We start from the raw sequence: 16,403 nt of genomic DNA on the forward strand, positions 1-16,403 counted from the left end.
CTGTAGAGCTAAAATGAGAAGAAAGGGGAGGGGACAGAACCAGAAGTGGCTTTGAGAGGAATTCAGGGGGTCAACTCTTCAGGGCCAGAAGAGATGGCCTGTGAGGGACAGAGTGGGGGCATGGGGGCGCGGGCGGGGGGGTGGGGGTGCAGGCAGAGGGGGTAGAGTCATGACAATGCCTAGCCTCTGGGAGGCCACAAACACCAATCCCTTCCTCTTAGGGTTCACACTTCCTTCTCTGGTATTAGTACAACCCTAATTTTGTTCAGGGACGGCAACGTCCCCAGCTCCAAGCATCTACACAAACAGCCCCAAGTCTGGGTGGAAGTCGCGGTAGCAGCTCCAGCCTGTGAACTATGGGCAGCAGCATTCTGGGCTTGAGATCTGGCTGGCTGCTCATCTGCAAAGGCTGAGCAAGAAGGGACTCCATCCATACCTTCAAAGGTAGGGAGTCTTCCCAGGTACCTGGGAATAGGGCTGGCTTCAGAAGCAAGATTTAGGAAAACAACGGCTGAAGGAAGCGAAGCAGTCTACAGATGACCCGGGCATCCTGAGATCCCCGAAGCTTTATTCTGGGCAGCAGAAAGGGGGCTCTGAAAAGTTCCTCTGTTCTCCTGGGGATCAAGCCTGGGCACCTACCTCTGCCCATGGCCACACACCTCTCAGAGCTGTTGTGACATCAATCTCACCCCCATGCCTTCTTCCCAGCTACCTTGACTGAGTTCATGTGGAGTCCCAGACTTGCTCATGCAGGGGCCTCTAAAAAGCTCCTGGGAGCCTCTCAAGCCTCCTTGTCTGCCAAGACCATTCAGGCAGGGAAGCCTGTGGAATGGCTCTACATGAGGTCAAATCCACAGCTCCCACCCGTGACCCTGTTAACGATGCCCTCCTTAGTGTATTGCTCCACCCGTAGCTGGCTTCTGAGCCTAGACAATGCCACCACGATGTGGGAGAGCTTCTGCAGAAGCATGAAAATGCCTGTCCCTGTTCAAGAGAGCCAGAGCCTAGCAGAGAAGGCTGCCTGACATCACCCTGTCCCGCCCAGGGCCAAGCTCCACAGCCCTTTCTGAATGAGCACACGACCCCACCCCATTCCACCCAGCCGCCTTAGGATGTCAATGACACAGACACACACTCCTCATCCTTGAGTGGAGGTGGAGAGCTGGAGTGCTCAGACCCCACCTCTCATCTACAGAAAGGCTCTGCTGTCACCATCTTATAGATGAAGGAGGCAGAACGGTGGCCAGACCCTCCTACAGTTGCAGGACTAATGGGGCCAGGAACAGCTTGGAAAACCAGAGTCATGACTGAGCTCTGACTAAGCTTCCATGGGATCTTTGCACAGCGAGGTTCTAGGTACCTATGTTCTATAGATAGCTCCAGACGCTGACCTGCAGGGACTGTCACATGTGTTCAACTTGTGTCCCCGAGCTGCATCAGTCAGGCCCAGGACAGATGTGAATATAACCCAACACAAAATAATGTATGTACTTAAAAACATTCTGGGGTTTGGAATTTTTCTTTTGTAAATGCTTTGTGCGCTTCTTGTGTATGAACCTTGCAGAACTAAAGAGCGAAAGGAAAACATTGTGCTGCAACGTCAAAAGCTTTTTATCCGTGAGATAGCAACGAGGAAGAACTGAATCCAGAAAATGCATGTATATGTATGTACATAGGTATATATGTATGTGTGTGTCCCTGCAGGTCAGCATCTGGAGATATCTATAGAACATAGGTACCTAGAATGTCACTGGGCAAATGAAAACCCCATGGAACCTTAGTCAGAGCTCACCCATGTGTGTGTGTGTGTGTGTGTGTGTGTGTGTGTGTGTGTGTGTGTATACATAACATGAAACTCTCTAGGCCCTGGAGGGTAAGCCACAGTCTAAAACTCAATATTTGCAAAATGTAAGTATTTGACAAAGAACCTGAATCCAAAAATAAATAGCAAACTGCAACAGCTCAGCAAGATCAACAACACCCCCTTTTTATGGGGAAAAAAACCCCATCAGAATAGACACTTCACCAAAACTGATACACGGACTGCAAAACAGCATAGGAAATGGCCCTGCCATTGGTCATTAGGAAAGGCAAATGAAAATGAAGGTCGTGGAGAAGCACCCTCCCTTCACACATCAACCATAACAGCTAAACGTAAGACCAACCACTCCAAGTGTAGGAGAAGACGTGGAGGAACCTGGATTCTTCCAGGATTTCCATAAGCCAACTGGGACTGTGAACTGGGCGTGTCTTAGTTAATTGCATACATTAAATTAAATGCATCAAATGGTATGTGCATTTACTTATAGGAATAATGCTGAGTCCCATACGGTCTTGGTGGGGACAGAATGACAGGGTTCCTGTCCCTGGGACAGGGCCAGCAGGCATGGTCCTCCACGACTGCTGTGTGTGTGAGACTTGTTTGTATAAAAATGTACATATTTTCACATTCCTCTGAGGAATGTCCTCCCACTTAACACTAATGATTCCCAGATAATCATAGAGCAGGAGTCCAGGAGGCAAAGGTATGGCTGATGTCTCAGCAAAGTGGTAACTGCTGAGACCTTCAGGGCAGCCCTGAAGGCTGTGGGAAAGAACTCGAAAAACATGAGTTCAAAAATACACAATTTCTCAACTATGCAAAGAAAAAATAAAGGTGTGATATGAATTGTATGAGGGACTTCACGAATCCAAAGGAACAGAGGCAGCTGCGCTATGAGCCAACTTGTCAGAAAGATACTAAGGCAGTAGAGAAAGAGATTAGGGAGTGGTGATCAAAGTCGATTCCACCCAGCTAAGGTTTCTTGTTTATGTGTACAAAGGCAGACAAATTCCTGCGTTCAGGATCAGCCTGAGACAGAGCAAGGTTAGGTCCACGTGTGGTAGAAGTGGTCATTTCAGGACGGGTCCTAACCAGCTAGCTCAGCATCTGTGCTTAACGGAGGCAGGCAGATCTTTTGTAATGTTACAAGGGAAAGTGTGCTTGCTGTTCCCTAAGAATTAAGGGGTTAGGGTCACAGGATGCTGATTCACGGGATAACCAAAAGGAAACCTGGAGTAAATGACTGGATTGATATGTAAAATAAAAGACCGGGCTTATGATCTGCAGGAGATGAGCTAGCCAGAGAATTTTTTTTTTTTTTTTTTAGACTAGCAAGAGAGAACTGCTTGAAGAACTGGCACGAACAGAACATAGCAAAAGAGAAACAGATCAGAGAGAAAGAAAGCAGAATAGAAAGAAAGCTGGCTGGAAAGCTCTCTCCAGAAGAGCATGGCTGTCAGCTCGGAGCCACAATTTGACTTTGAGTCATTTGTTTTCCCCGCCCCTAGACTCCCTCCCCCTTCCTCAGAACCCCTCTCCAAGCAGAGGCTGGTCTTTAAATAAACCAAGAAAACAGTGTGTGTTCATCAAGAAATCTGTGTAAAAAATGTTTGTTTGTAGCAGCAAAAAAACCATAGAAAAAAACCTGTATAACCAACAAAATATGAATAAGCAAACCAGTCATGGTTGATCTTTTACTCATACAATGGAATACTACCTAGCTATAAAAAGAAACAAACCATTCTTTTTCTTTTATAGTGTGTGTATGTGTGTGTGTGTGTGTGTGTGTGTGTGTGTGTGTGTGTGTGTGTGTCTGTGTGTGTCTGTGTCCATCCATGCATGTATGCCGGTATGTACACACATATCTGTGAATGTACTCAAACATGGAACACTTGTAGATACTGAAGGTCAATGTTGCATATCTTCCCGTACCATTATCTACCTTATTTTTTTGAGATGGGGCCCTCTAACTGGATCTGGAACTGGGTATTTTGGCTATACTTGCTGGTCAGAGAGTTTTTGGAATCCACCTGCCTCTGTCCACCTCCCTTCCCCATGCTGAAGTTACAAGTGTGCACAGCATCATCTGGATTTTCATGGGTTCTAGGGATCTCATTTCAGGTTCTTACGATTTCCAATCAAGCACTTTGCCCACTGAGCTATCTCTCCAGTACCCCAGAGATATCATATATTCATATATGCAATGTGACTCAAAATAATTTTACTGTAGGAACAAAGCCACACCTCCCAAAAGGTCCACTCTAGAGTTACATCTGTAGAAATGTCTAAAAGCACCAGTGGTGGGAAGCAGGTACACTGTTGCCCAGGCAGTAGGGGATAAGGCTAGAGAGTAACAAGTTACAAAGAAGCAAGAGGAACTTCTAGGAAAGAGGAGGGAATCTTAGTTGTGAGAGTGGGTTACCAAAATGACCTAACAGTATATTTAAATATGTGCAGCTTGCTGCTTACTAAACTGTACTTCACTAGAGCCAGAAGTGGGAGAGAGGAGAGGGTGGGAGAAATGTAAGGAGGAGGAAGGGTGGCAGGCACGAGTCTTAGGAAGCTAAGCGTACACAGCACATACATACCCTTGCTTTGAGGGAGAAGCTGCCACATGGTCTCTGAGGTAGCCAGAAAACTCTGGTGGCTGAATAGCTCATCTGCTAGAGATGCCGTGGCTGTTTGTCATCCTGTGTGCCACACTCACGCCAGGCCACCGGGGATACTCTTGCCCCAGGAAACTCACCGGAGCAGCCATGATGCATCCTTCCCAAATCTAACGGAAACGCATACCCCAACCTCCCTATCTGGGTTCCTTTCCCAAGCTCCATCACAGCTCTTCTTGGCTGGGATTTGATAACCATGTCACTTCAAAGCCTTCAATTAGCTCACGACTGTAACAGAATTCTGCCTTTTATCACTACTAAATAGACATCCAAGCTGAACCCCAACTGACTTCTAATAATCGACTAATGGGAGTCAAGTATTCACAGGATCACAGAAGTGCAGAGTAAGAAAGGACATTAGGCTCCAAAGCCCACCATTCAGACTGATTGACAGTGAGTGACAGCCTCTGAGGGACATTTCTCTAGGTGACTGTCCTGTTCTTGCACGCACCTGGCCTGTTTAAACCCCTGTGGGGAGGAGAAAGCAACTGAACAGACACGAGAAAGCAAGAGTCATAGACTTTTCCCCAGAACTTACTGTGCATCTACTGTCGGCTGAACCCTAAAGTGGCACAAATGGGGTTCCTAATCCAGTTTAATTTCACTCCAATTTGCTCCTCCGAGGCTAAGTTTAATGACATTGACCAGTGAGGTAACAAGGCCAGACAAATACCATGACTTGTTCACAGCAGATGCTAAAAGGGTACCCCATTTGTGTTCTCCACAGCTGACCGCTCAGAGAGTCTGAAGGCCCAACGTAGCCGTAACCTGAGCCCTGCCCTTGATGGAACAGCTGACCTTTGGGATCCTTCCAATGCCTACCTCCTCTCAGTGCTAAGGGAGGGGCCAATCTCCCCTCAGTCTTGGAATTCCACAGAGGAACACATTTTTCTTGGAGGTAGCAAGGGGCTCTCTCACCTCTGACCACACAGAATAATGGCTAAGGGCCCAGGTTCTGAGGAGGAGCTGTGTGTGTGTGTGTGTGTGTGTGTGTGTGTGTGTGTGTGTGTGTGTGTGTGTGTGTAGGGGGGTGTTCGGAAGAGGATTCCGAAAAAGACAGCACTTGAGCTGGGCCTTGAACGCCAGAAGATACCAACCAGGAAGAAAGTTACATAAACGAGGAACTGGGTGAGTGGAATAATCGAGAGAGGGAGGGGGAAGGGGAGCACAGAGCGGAGACTGCCGATCTGGAACACATCAAGTCCTAGGTCGCTTAGGGACTTTTCTGAAGTCACACACCGTCAGGAGTCCTTCGGAGCTCTTAGCGTCCCCTGGTCATGAGCTTCCTTTGAAAAGCCCAGGTGAGAGCTGAGGCGTGAAGAATGGATGTGCACAAGTCTCCTCTGAGGACAGAATGAGGGAGAGAAAGCAAAAGCAAAGGGGAGGTGAGAACCAGGGTTCTGGAATCAGGTGGCTGGTGATCCAGCATCCCTTTAGATCATAATGCTGTGCCTGGGGGGCTCTCAGGAGGGGGCTGTAAAGCCCTACATTACTAGGCCAGCATGGGCAGCAGTGTTCTTTGTCACTTGGGGCTTTGAGAAGGGGAGAGGGGCTGATGTCTGGGGAAGAAGGTGACTGGGAATCAGCTTTGTGGGGTTACCTGCTGCACTCTGGGACTTGTTCACATAGGCTCTCAGGGGAGCATCCCATCTGCTCTCTGGAAGGAACAATTGGTCCTTCTCTGGTAGCTGAGGACATGGTCAAGGATGCTCACAGGACGTGGCTCAAACCCCAGGCTAACAAATAGCAGACCTGGAAGAGCGTCAGACTTGACTCTGAAGCCAGTGCTCATCATGAACAGTGAGGAGCTCCAGAGGACCCACAGCTGCTTCAGACAACTGATCAGAGGCTTCTCTCCACAGGCTCAGGCCCCCAAAGGTGAGGGAGGTGTCCTTTGTCACATGACCGTGTCTCACGGCAGAGGTGACGTTCAGCAAGCTTCGCTCTCGCACTTAGCTCAGTATTCAAAGTCTGCCACTTCCAAAAGGGAAGGTGTGTGTGTGTGTGTGTGTGTGTGTGTGTGTGTATGTGTGTGTCAGTACAGGGAAGAGAGGGATGTGTGGGATTCTGAGGAACAGCACCAAATTGGTTTCCCTGTGAGGCTTTGGGGCAGATGTAGGATTTCCAGTGCCTCCATTGCCAGAGAGGACAAGGACTTACCCTTTGCTGGGAGCCCCAGACCTAACACCAAGCTGGGGTCCATCTGCTTTACAGTCCTTGTCCTTTCCCCTCCCTCAGCCAGTACTCTGCCAGAATTTTGAGTCCTCCTCCTTGAAGGCCTTCCTTGAAATATCAGCTTCCAGCTGTTCTTTTCACTGGGAACATGAGTGGTGCCTCCCACTTGCATCACTGTGCCCTGTCCTGGAATTCCAGACCCTCTGCACTGCAGGGTGAGTCAGGCTCAGCTGCTGCTCACTATGACACCACCTTGGGAGTCCCTTCTAGGACATCCTGGCCTATGTGATCAGCCCTGATGCCAGAGGCTAGCTCTGAAGATTATCCCACCCCCGCCCCTGTAGATTTCTTTTATATCTTAGTAATATAGAGCTGTGTGGGGGTTCTCTCAGAGGTCAGAGGTATTGGATCCCCTGGAAATAGTTACAGGTAGTTGTGAGCCTCCAGATGTGGGTGTTGGGAACCAAACTCGGGCCCTCTTTGGAAGAACAGTACCTGCTCTTAACTGCTGGGCCTTCTTTCCAGCCCCAAACGTGCCATCTTATTGCTAGTTGCTTATTATCCTCACCTCAATGGTGAGAATGGGCTCTGGTCTGTGCCAGAACTTGCCTTCCTTGGCAAGTACTGGTCTAGGCTCTGCCTTCAATGCTATGCAGACTGTCTCCTATGACTTTGAATGCCTGCAGAGGGGTCCCCTGCAGAGTGCCATTTTGTCTCTATACTAGAGGAAGTCCTGACCCCTGTCATGTTGAACATAAAACTTTGGGCCAACTCTCTCTAGAAGTCCCAGCTTTGTAACTGTGACAGTGTGCTTACCCATGTGGCCATCAAATGAATAGCTATCCAGAGGTACTTAGACGGAGAACACTGCCTCGATGGCAAAACTATGTGGGTTCTGCTACATGGCAGCTATGTAATCTTGGGCAAACGGCTTCTCCTCTCTGAGCCTTGGTGCTTTCCCCTATAAAGTGTGGACCACCTATGATAAAGGGCTTCAGTTGGTGTTCTTTTGGGAGGCAGGGACTGAAAACGGGATCCAGCTATGGTCTAGTACACACACACACACACACACACACACACACACACACACACACACACGCATGTCTCCATCTCTGATCTGCGCCCCTGAGCCCTTAGATTCCGTAGTTGTTTCTCTTTCCTCTAAGCCTCTGTACCTTGCCTTTCACCTGGGTTTATCAAATCTCCCAGACCAACTGCAACATGGCTGCATATCCAGAGCACACAGATCTGTTAGTAGCATTTCTATGTAGCAGGTTCTGTATAGCATCCACCTACCCACCCTCCTATCCATCCAATTACCGACCTATCTACCTACCTATCCATCTATCAACCCATTCATCCACCTACCAACCCATCCATACATACATCCATACATACATCCACCCATCTACCCATCCATCCATCCATCCATCCATCCATCCATCCATCCATCCATCCACTCACCTACCCATCCATCCAATTCAGCCATCTATCCATCCACCTACCCACCCATATATCTACCCATCCAATTCAGCCATCTATCCATCCATCTACCCATCCAATTCATCCATCCATCCATCCATCCACTCACCTATCCATCCATTCAATTCAGCCACCCATCTATCCATCTATCCACCCACCCACCCATCTATCCATCCAATTCATCCATCCATCCATGCATCTATCCATCCAATTCATCCATCCATCCATGCATCCATCCATGCATGCATGCATGTATCCATCCATCCATGTATCCATCTATCCAATTCATCCATCCATGTACCCATCCATCCATGCATGCATCCATCCATCCATGCATCCACCCATGCATCCATCCATCCATGCACCCATCCATCCATCCATCCATCCATGCATCCATCCATCTATCCATGCATCCATCCAATTCAGCCAGACTGGAGAGCTCCCCAAGGAAAGGGAGCACACCTTGGGCCTGAGACAGACACTCAGGAGAATGGATGTAAATGAATAGTTGTACCTTTGCCTCCCCTGACATGTCCAGAATAGTCTTATCATATTAGGTTGCTTGATGAATATTTGATTAACTGGGGCCACAAGAATGCAACTGTCATCAGTGGCTTTCATCTGAATCTTGGAAGGCCCTAAAACCATACGCCTGGGTTTCCTCCTGCTCAATGTAAACTCCTCCGAGGCTCTTCTTTTAGAACACTCTAGGCTTCCTCTGCAACCAGAGCCCACTTTCCCAGAGTGGCCACGAGACAGAGCAACACACAGAACGCCTGCTGGCTAGCCAGGTCATATTCCACTCAAGCAGATGGCAGCAGTACCTCAGCTTCCAAAGACAGAAAGTGCTTCATCAGGGGTCTTTCCTCAGGTCTCCAAGTGGTTGTGTCAGGCTTCATAGGCCACGCAATAAGACCCCCTACTAAAGCTGCCAACTATGCTTTGGGAGCCTCCATGGTAGGAAGCCTGATCAGGACCAGTTTCAAGTGGCTACAGAGGCACCGGAAGCCTCCGTCCCCAGGCAGTCCTGATGGTGCTGTTGAAAGTAAGGAGCCTCAACTAGGGCCTTGGAAGTCACAGAGGCAGAGCCATTGAGTGCAGGCTGCCAAAGCCAGGAAAGTTCCCAGCTTTGCGGAATGGGCCTACCCTAGCATGAGCCTGCCTTCCCAAATGATTTCCATTCCCTGTAGACCAGCTAGCAACTGCTGAGCACTGTGGGCCTCACATGGAAGATCTTCGTCAGAGGTTACCAATGACCTAACAGACATAGTTCAATACGTGCACTGGAAATATTACCTCGCTGGTCCCATCTTTAACATTGAGCACCATCATAACAGTGCTCCAGATTCTGCCTCGCAGATCACCAGATCTGAGAAGACCAGGGCTGGCATTCCTGCAGTCAAGAATGGCAGAGCAAGACAGCAACTGCCTCGTTCCAGAGAGCACTACAACCCAGCCTTCACTCTGCCTTTACAGAGAACCGCACCGGAGGGAGGCTCTTGCTTTGGTTTCTATTGGTGAATAGACCCCCTAATAACCTCTGCAGACACAGAGCATCATTGCCATTTCAGAGACAAGGAGACAGACTCAGGAAACGAGATGAGGATTAAAATCCAAGCAGCCCGACTTGGACCAACAACACAAGGTCACTTGCCTGAGACAAACTAAGGCAAATATGGCTAATGAGTTAGGGCTTTGACATGTGTTATTATGGGGGCTAGAGAGATGGCTCCGTGGTCAAGAGCTTTGGTTGCTTTTGCAGAGGACCCATGTTTGAGTTCCTGAACCTACATGGTGACTCACAACCATCTGTAACTCCAGTTTCAGGGGGATCTAATGCTCTCTCCTGGCTTCTGTGGACACCGGGCATGCACCATAGTGCAGACACACATGCAGACAGAACAGCCATACAAAAATAAAATAATTATAAAATGTACTTTCTTCACCACCACCACCACCACCACCACCACCACCACCACCACCACCACCACCACCACCACCACCATCATCATCTGTGGTGCTCAAGAAGGATTCCATGGATTTGTGCACCCACTGGCAAGTGCTCCACTCTGAGCAACGTCTCCAGGCTACAGTGAGGTTTTTTTTTTTAAAAGCAAAACATACTCAGTTTGAGCGGTATCTTTCTGGTACTAGAGTCTGAGAGGATCTTCTCTTACAATATGATAGTAAACAGAACTCTGAGTATCATCTGAAATGTCCTTATCTGGCAAAATAAAAAGCTGGCCAAGCTAGGCTAGACTCCCAAAGGTGCAGACTTTTGTGAACGCAAGTCCTTGCTACGTAGCCAGCCTGTCCCCGTATGACAGCAGGCTCCTCCTGACCCAAACCCAAACACACAGGAATCCATCTATCTATATCTGGAGCATTCTATCTTTCAAGAGGTGGCTTTGAATGGAGCCATTCCCCAACATTATCCTTCGAGCAAATCCACAGAGCATTTGTTCCTGCCTCTTGTTACATTATCTGAGTCTTCCTCAAGTTACAGGTACCTGGTCCCTATCCACCCCGCCTCCCCCCATCCCTGCTCCAAAGTGGTCACAGAAGAAAACAGTTGTAAAGTCCTTAGCTCATCGCAGCTTGAAGGGCCCTTGTCCATCTCCACCTCTGACTGCTTCTCTCCTTCTCTCTCTCTCTCTCTCTCTCTCTCTCTCTCTCTCTCTCACACACACACACACACACACACACACACACACACACACTTTCTCTGTGTTGACCAGGCTGGCCTTGAACCCAGAGATCCACCTGCCACTGCCTCCCAAGTGCTGGGATTAAAAGCATGCACCACCACTGCCTAGCTAACCTCTGACTCTTACTCTGCAGGTATGGAGAAGTAAGAGGTCTGACCTCAGGGTGCAGGCAGGGTCTCAGCCTTAGATTCCTATTGCTGGCTCTTTCCACCGTACTAGGCTGCCTCCCAGACACTTCTTTAGGGTTGGCTCAGCATCTCAATTCAGAGGACAGTGCTGGGCATGTGACAAACACTTCATAAATATCCCATCCATTAAGAGATGTAGAGCAGCCTGGGAACACAGACTTCCCTCTGCAAGGGCTCTTGGCTCAGTGTCACCAGCACTGAGCACCAGCTGCCCACCCCTAGGGCCTGGGTGGCCTAGACACAGAAAGAGCCCACATGACTCAGAAACGCGTGTTCTTATTGGATGGTTCTGGCCTCTGCCCTTTTGGGAAATCTTGAACAATGACTCAACTTCTCAAGGTAAGTGGTTCTTCCTCATGTAGGAGACACTGAGAACTGTCTGAAGGGAAGGCTTTGAGCCTTCCAATAGTCACAGACACTACATAGAGTGTCCTCCAGGTACACAAGGTACAAAAAGACTATCTTCTAGGTAGTCACAGACAGACTGTAACAACAGAAAAGTCACACTTCTTCCAAGTGTGGTGGCATGCACCTATAATCCCAGCATGTAGGAGGGAAGAGCAAGATGGTCCTGAGCTCGAGGCCAGCTTGGGACCCTGTCTCACAAAAACAAAACCAAACTTAGCAGATCCTGTTTCTAGAAGCCTCTAAGGACAGGAAAGTGTCTGGCCCACTTGGGATAACTGTATAATTCAACTGAACAGTGTCACAGAGTGATCGTAGGTAGACTTTGTGGCTACCTTCTAGCTGCTGGGGAAGAGAACGCACAGGCCTCTAACACTGCTGGGACCGGAAAGAATCTTACTATCATTAGTCTCAAACTTAGCATAGGATTTAAAGATGCTAATGACATCAGTTCTCTGGGTCTTCTTGATTTTCCGTCTCTTTCTCTGCCCCCAGATTATAATGTTTATCAGTATCCCTCCTAGGTCTTTTCGTACCTACATATTGGGCTTCTTCTTTTTTTTTTTTTTTTCCAAGACAGGGTTTCTCTGTATAGCCCTGGCTGTCCTGGAACTCACTTTGTAGACCAGGCTGGCCTCGAACTCAGAAATCCNCCTGCCTCTGCCTCCAGAATGCTGGGATTAAAGGCGTGTGCCACCACACCCGGCTCATATATTGGGCTTCTTGAAACTCAGGATTGGCTCTAGCTCTTTCCCATACCCATGCACTTGGCCCAGAGCCTAGCTAATGAATGATAACAAACACTGAGCCCTGTTCAAAAGGACCGAGAATCCCTCTACCCTGGGTCACATTTAGACTCAGAGCCAAACAGCACATTCAGTCTGTTGGAGCGGTGGGGACACTGTCTCTCAGAGGGAGACTGGCTTACCCAAGGCGACCCAGTCTAAGGGAGGGCTCAAACTAAAAGCAGTTCCTTGACTCCCAAGCTGATGTGTCCTCAGCTCCGTACTTGCCAGGTTCTATAGTATTTTAGTTGTCCAGTTCTGGGCAACACTCTCAGCCTGTCTGCCTGGTGTCCTCACTGCAAAATGGATAAAATGATGTATGGAGCCTACACATTAGGATGGTCTGGGCAGTAAATAACTGAAACCATGTTGGGATGCTGCACAGGGAGCGCACAGAAGGCACATTTGTCATGGCTGTCATTCAGACCCAGCCGTTCTCCTTGAGAAAGGGGAACCCTCCATCCTTCAGTGACACAGAGCTCATGGCAAATGCTCTGCAGCCCTGACTCACACACTCCTCTCAGTTCAGCCCAGCACGTCCTCTGCAGCAGTCATCCTGGGGAGATGCCTGATCTGCCTTCATGATCCTTCACAGCTTTCCTGGCTCTGAACTCCATGCCTGTGTGCAAGGGCACACACATGCATGCCACACACGCATGCCATAGCAGGGGACAGGTGGGAGGAGGCAGCATATGTGAAAGAGACTAGGCTTCTGAGCTGCATAGACCACCACTTCTTCATGGGCATCCCTAGGCACATCCTGTATCTCTCCAAGTTTCTGTCTCCTCCTTTTCTAGCAAAGACAATAAGGATCACCTACAGTGCTCTGGCATTCCATAACTGATATTAGGAATAATAGATAGTCATCCATTTTCTTTATTTTTAAAAGTCCTCTTAACGAAATGCTAAAAAAAAAATAAGCCCAAGGTCACACAGTGAGGTGGCATTTGGATGGAGTCTGGGACCTGGGTCTTCTGACCTTCTACTGCTTTCTGTATTAGCCTGGTTAGCTCTCCTGTGCAGCTCCCCTCCCTCACACAGTGATGGCTGGAATCACTCTTCCCAGTTCTCTCCAATCATGAGTATACTGCATGAGTAATTATTAGTAATCTCAATACATACTAATCTGAATATTATTAATCTCCATATAATGGCAACCAACACTGGTGCAGCATCTGACCTTTGAAAGCCAACTCACCACAGTCCTTTTCCCAATACAGCTTGTTTGGAGGCATCATCTTCTCAAATGTATTTAACTCAACACGTATTAAGCACCTACTTTATGCCTTGTCATGGACCAGAGTCTGGAGACAGAGAAGCAAAGGCTGGAACTCTGTGGGGGGTAGAGCTCAAGGTCCAGCAGGGATTTAGGACAGAAGGGATGGGAGGGAGCATCCCACTCTTTTGACCTAACTGGTGCTGCGGCAAAAGCTCCACCCCACCCTGTTGGGAGTCTCCTTTATGCTGCTGGAATAAACTAGAGCTAGACAGGATGGCTGGTCCGGTCTGCTGAAAATGACAAGGAAGGAAGGAAACAGAGAATAGGAAATGTGGGCCCCAGAACTTGATTCTCTTGCCTGGGTCTCAGAAGAGCTTAGGCTAGGGAAGGGAGAGATTGAGATCTCTGAGTCTGGCTCCTGCTCTCTGCCAGCTCTCAAGACTTATGCGCTTCTGTTCCCGTGGGATGCCACCTATGGATGACAGGGTCCTCCAAGCTCATGGCTGGATTATACATGACTGCAGGCAACTGTCATTTGCTAGAACTGACATAGCTCTTGCAATGGAAATGTTCTCATCTCCTGGCTGCTCTGGAAGAGTCTGGTGGGCAAGCATGAACTCTCTCTCCTAATATGCCTTCCAATTCTGAATCTTTGAAAGCCTATGGTGTGTGTCAAGCCGTTCTGTCAAGAGCTTTCATCTGAATCTCATCTCACCCTTAGAACTCTGAGGCCGGTACCAGCTCCCAGTTTCACAAGTGAGGGATTTAAGGCTGGGGAAGGGAAGTAACTTGTCAGGGCAGGGGTATCTCCACAGAATCCTCTGATGCTTCCAGCGTTGTGAGACCCAGAAGGTCAACATTTCACTCAAGAAGTCCAGAGTCCAAAGAGAATAACCAAGGGTACCTCAATTATGTCAAGGTCCTAACCTTAAATGGTTTTAATGGACAAGTCTCCAGAGTTATTGAAGCCACACTCAAGTGATATATTAAAATTGTACGGATCATCTAGCCCAGCCTCTGCACTGAACAGACAAGCAAGCAGACACCCACACCCAAAGAAATAGTAAGATGGCTACTTGGAGCCAACCAGCAAGTTAAGGCCCAGAACCTCAGGCTATCTCACTTCCTTACACCCCTCGACTTACAGAGACCAGCATTTTCTGGGAAACTCCTCCATCCCACCGGAAGTCTGAACCCCCAGTTGGGCAGAGAAGGCCAAGGCAACAAGCAGCACGTGACCAGCCTCGCCACCCCTGCAGAGTTTAGGCAAGGGAATGTGGGGAGTTTAGAGGCTGGCAGGTGTTGCAAGCCGTCTGGCTCCCTGCTAGGGAGTGGAAAGAGAAAACAACATATACCCTGGAAGCTCCAGGGAGACTGAGGCAAATTTCCCACTCTAGGGATCATGGGAAATTCTGCCAGATCTACTGCAAGGCTCTGATGTTTATCAGTGAACAAGATAGGAAGGGAGTCACAGGCACTTGACCTTGGGGTGGGTGTGCTGCGCGGTTCCAAAAAGAAGCTCACATGTTTGCAGAATGCCAGAAGAGAAAAACAAACAAGAAGGGCGAGGGGTTAGTTCCCTAAAACCCACCTACTAGATGTCAAAGACCTTGGGCGTCTTCCCTACTGAAAACAGCATCCTCTAATTAATTAGTAAATTTCACGCTAGGGAGAGGGGTGCTTACGAGGATGTGGGGGAATGGAGGGAGGCTAGGGGTGAGTCACGTTAATCCCCTCCTCTCCTGGTACCCCTGCGGGATCGCGCCGCCGCGAGCGGTCTCAAACTGGCCCCGGCGGCCGCGGAACCACGGAGGCCCCCTCCCGCTCCACCGCGGCCTCCTCACCTGGGTCCACTCGCCCTCCGCAGTCCCGCCGGCTCGCACGACTCCCGCGCCGCTTGGCGCAGCGCCTCTGCAGTCGCTGCAGCAGCCGCCTGGCGGTGATCAGCAACCTGCGGCGGTGGGGAAGAGAGAGACAGGGGCGGGTGAGCGCCGGTGGCCGCAGCCCGCAAGCTCGGAGGACACGCTGCCCGCCGCGGGCTAGGGCAGCTCCTGTGCTTGGCCGGCGCCCCGCACCCCCGCAGTTGCACTCCTGGGTGCGGCGGGTGAGGCTGGGCGGTGGGCCCGGAGGTCCCCGGGGTCCTTGTCATCACCTGCGAAGGCTTCCATGGTTTGGGCTGCCCCCAGGAGGGCAGCTGGATTGCTCTCCCGAGCCCCAGCTGAAGGTGGCTAGCGGGTGCTTGCTGGGGCTGGGGCTGCCGGGAGGGAGAGGTGGAGGGCGGGGAAGGAGAGGTGGATGGAGGGGATGAGCCAGTCGGCAGCTCGCCGGCAGCTGCGTAAGCCTCCCGTCTTCACTTTCCTTCTTAAAGAGATAGTTGGTTTCTCTCTGAGAGCCCTGGAGCCAAGACATCAAGCATGCATGGGGTCCTTTATTACCTCCAACTAGCTGTTGCGCAGAGGTGGAGGATGGGAAGGACTTCAGAGGGTATCTATCCCTTCAGCTTCTGGGCCTCAGTAACTCACCCCTTGGCACACATTAAGTAATAGTATTATCTGGAAGCCTTTAGAAACATTTTTGACCCCCTAAACCCATTTGTGAGTGACAGGAGTTATTTAATGTGAACAGCTCTTGCCTTAAAACAACAACAACAACAAAGAATCTTAAATACCCGAAGGTATTTAAGAAATGTTATCCTTTGCAGTATTAAAATAGTAAGCTGGAAAGATGGGCAATATAAAGTGAACTAATCCTTATTGTGGGTTTGTCTCCTGCCTTCTACCTGACATCAAAGGGCTCAAGAGACCACAAAGTCCAGGAAGCTGGATTTTTAGCGCTCCGTTTGTTTCTGGCCTCTGTAATAAGTTAACTTACTGGCCTGGTTTCTTGCCTGCCCCACAGGGTGCGGTGGGAAGGGGCTCCCTTCTTGAAGCAGCCCTTTCTGATCAGCTGGGCC

General features: G+C 49.4%; 1 protein-coding gene across 7 annotated transcripts in view; it reads right to left on the reverse strand.

The window, feature by feature from the left end:
- The window catches only part of Snph (syntaphilin), a 42,560-nt gene extending 26,826 nt beyond the window's left edge, over positions 1-15,734 (reverse strand). For 3 of the 7 annotated variants that reach the window (XM_021193235.1, XM_021193234.1, XM_021193232.1), the window contains exons 1-2: positions 15,603-15,734; positions 15,295-15,401 (exon numbers count right to left, since the gene is read on the reverse strand). The gene's annotated coding sequence lies outside the window, so the exon portion shown is untranslated. Of the gene's footprint in view, positions 1-5,727; positions 6,103-15,294 lie in introns of those variants that run through there. The other 4 variants (XM_029536673.1, XM_029536671.1, XM_029536669.1 and 1 more) reach the window with 2 other exon arrangements.
- Between the last annotated feature and the right edge of the window lie 669 nt (positions 15,735-16,403).

Source organism: Mus pahari, chromosome 3 (genome assembly GCF_900095145.1).
Source record: "Mus pahari chromosome 3, PAHARI_EIJ_v1.1, whole genome shotgun sequence".
In the NCBI taxonomy this organism is placed as follows: Eukaryota; Metazoa; Chordata; class Mammalia; order Rodentia; family Muridae; genus Mus; species Mus pahari.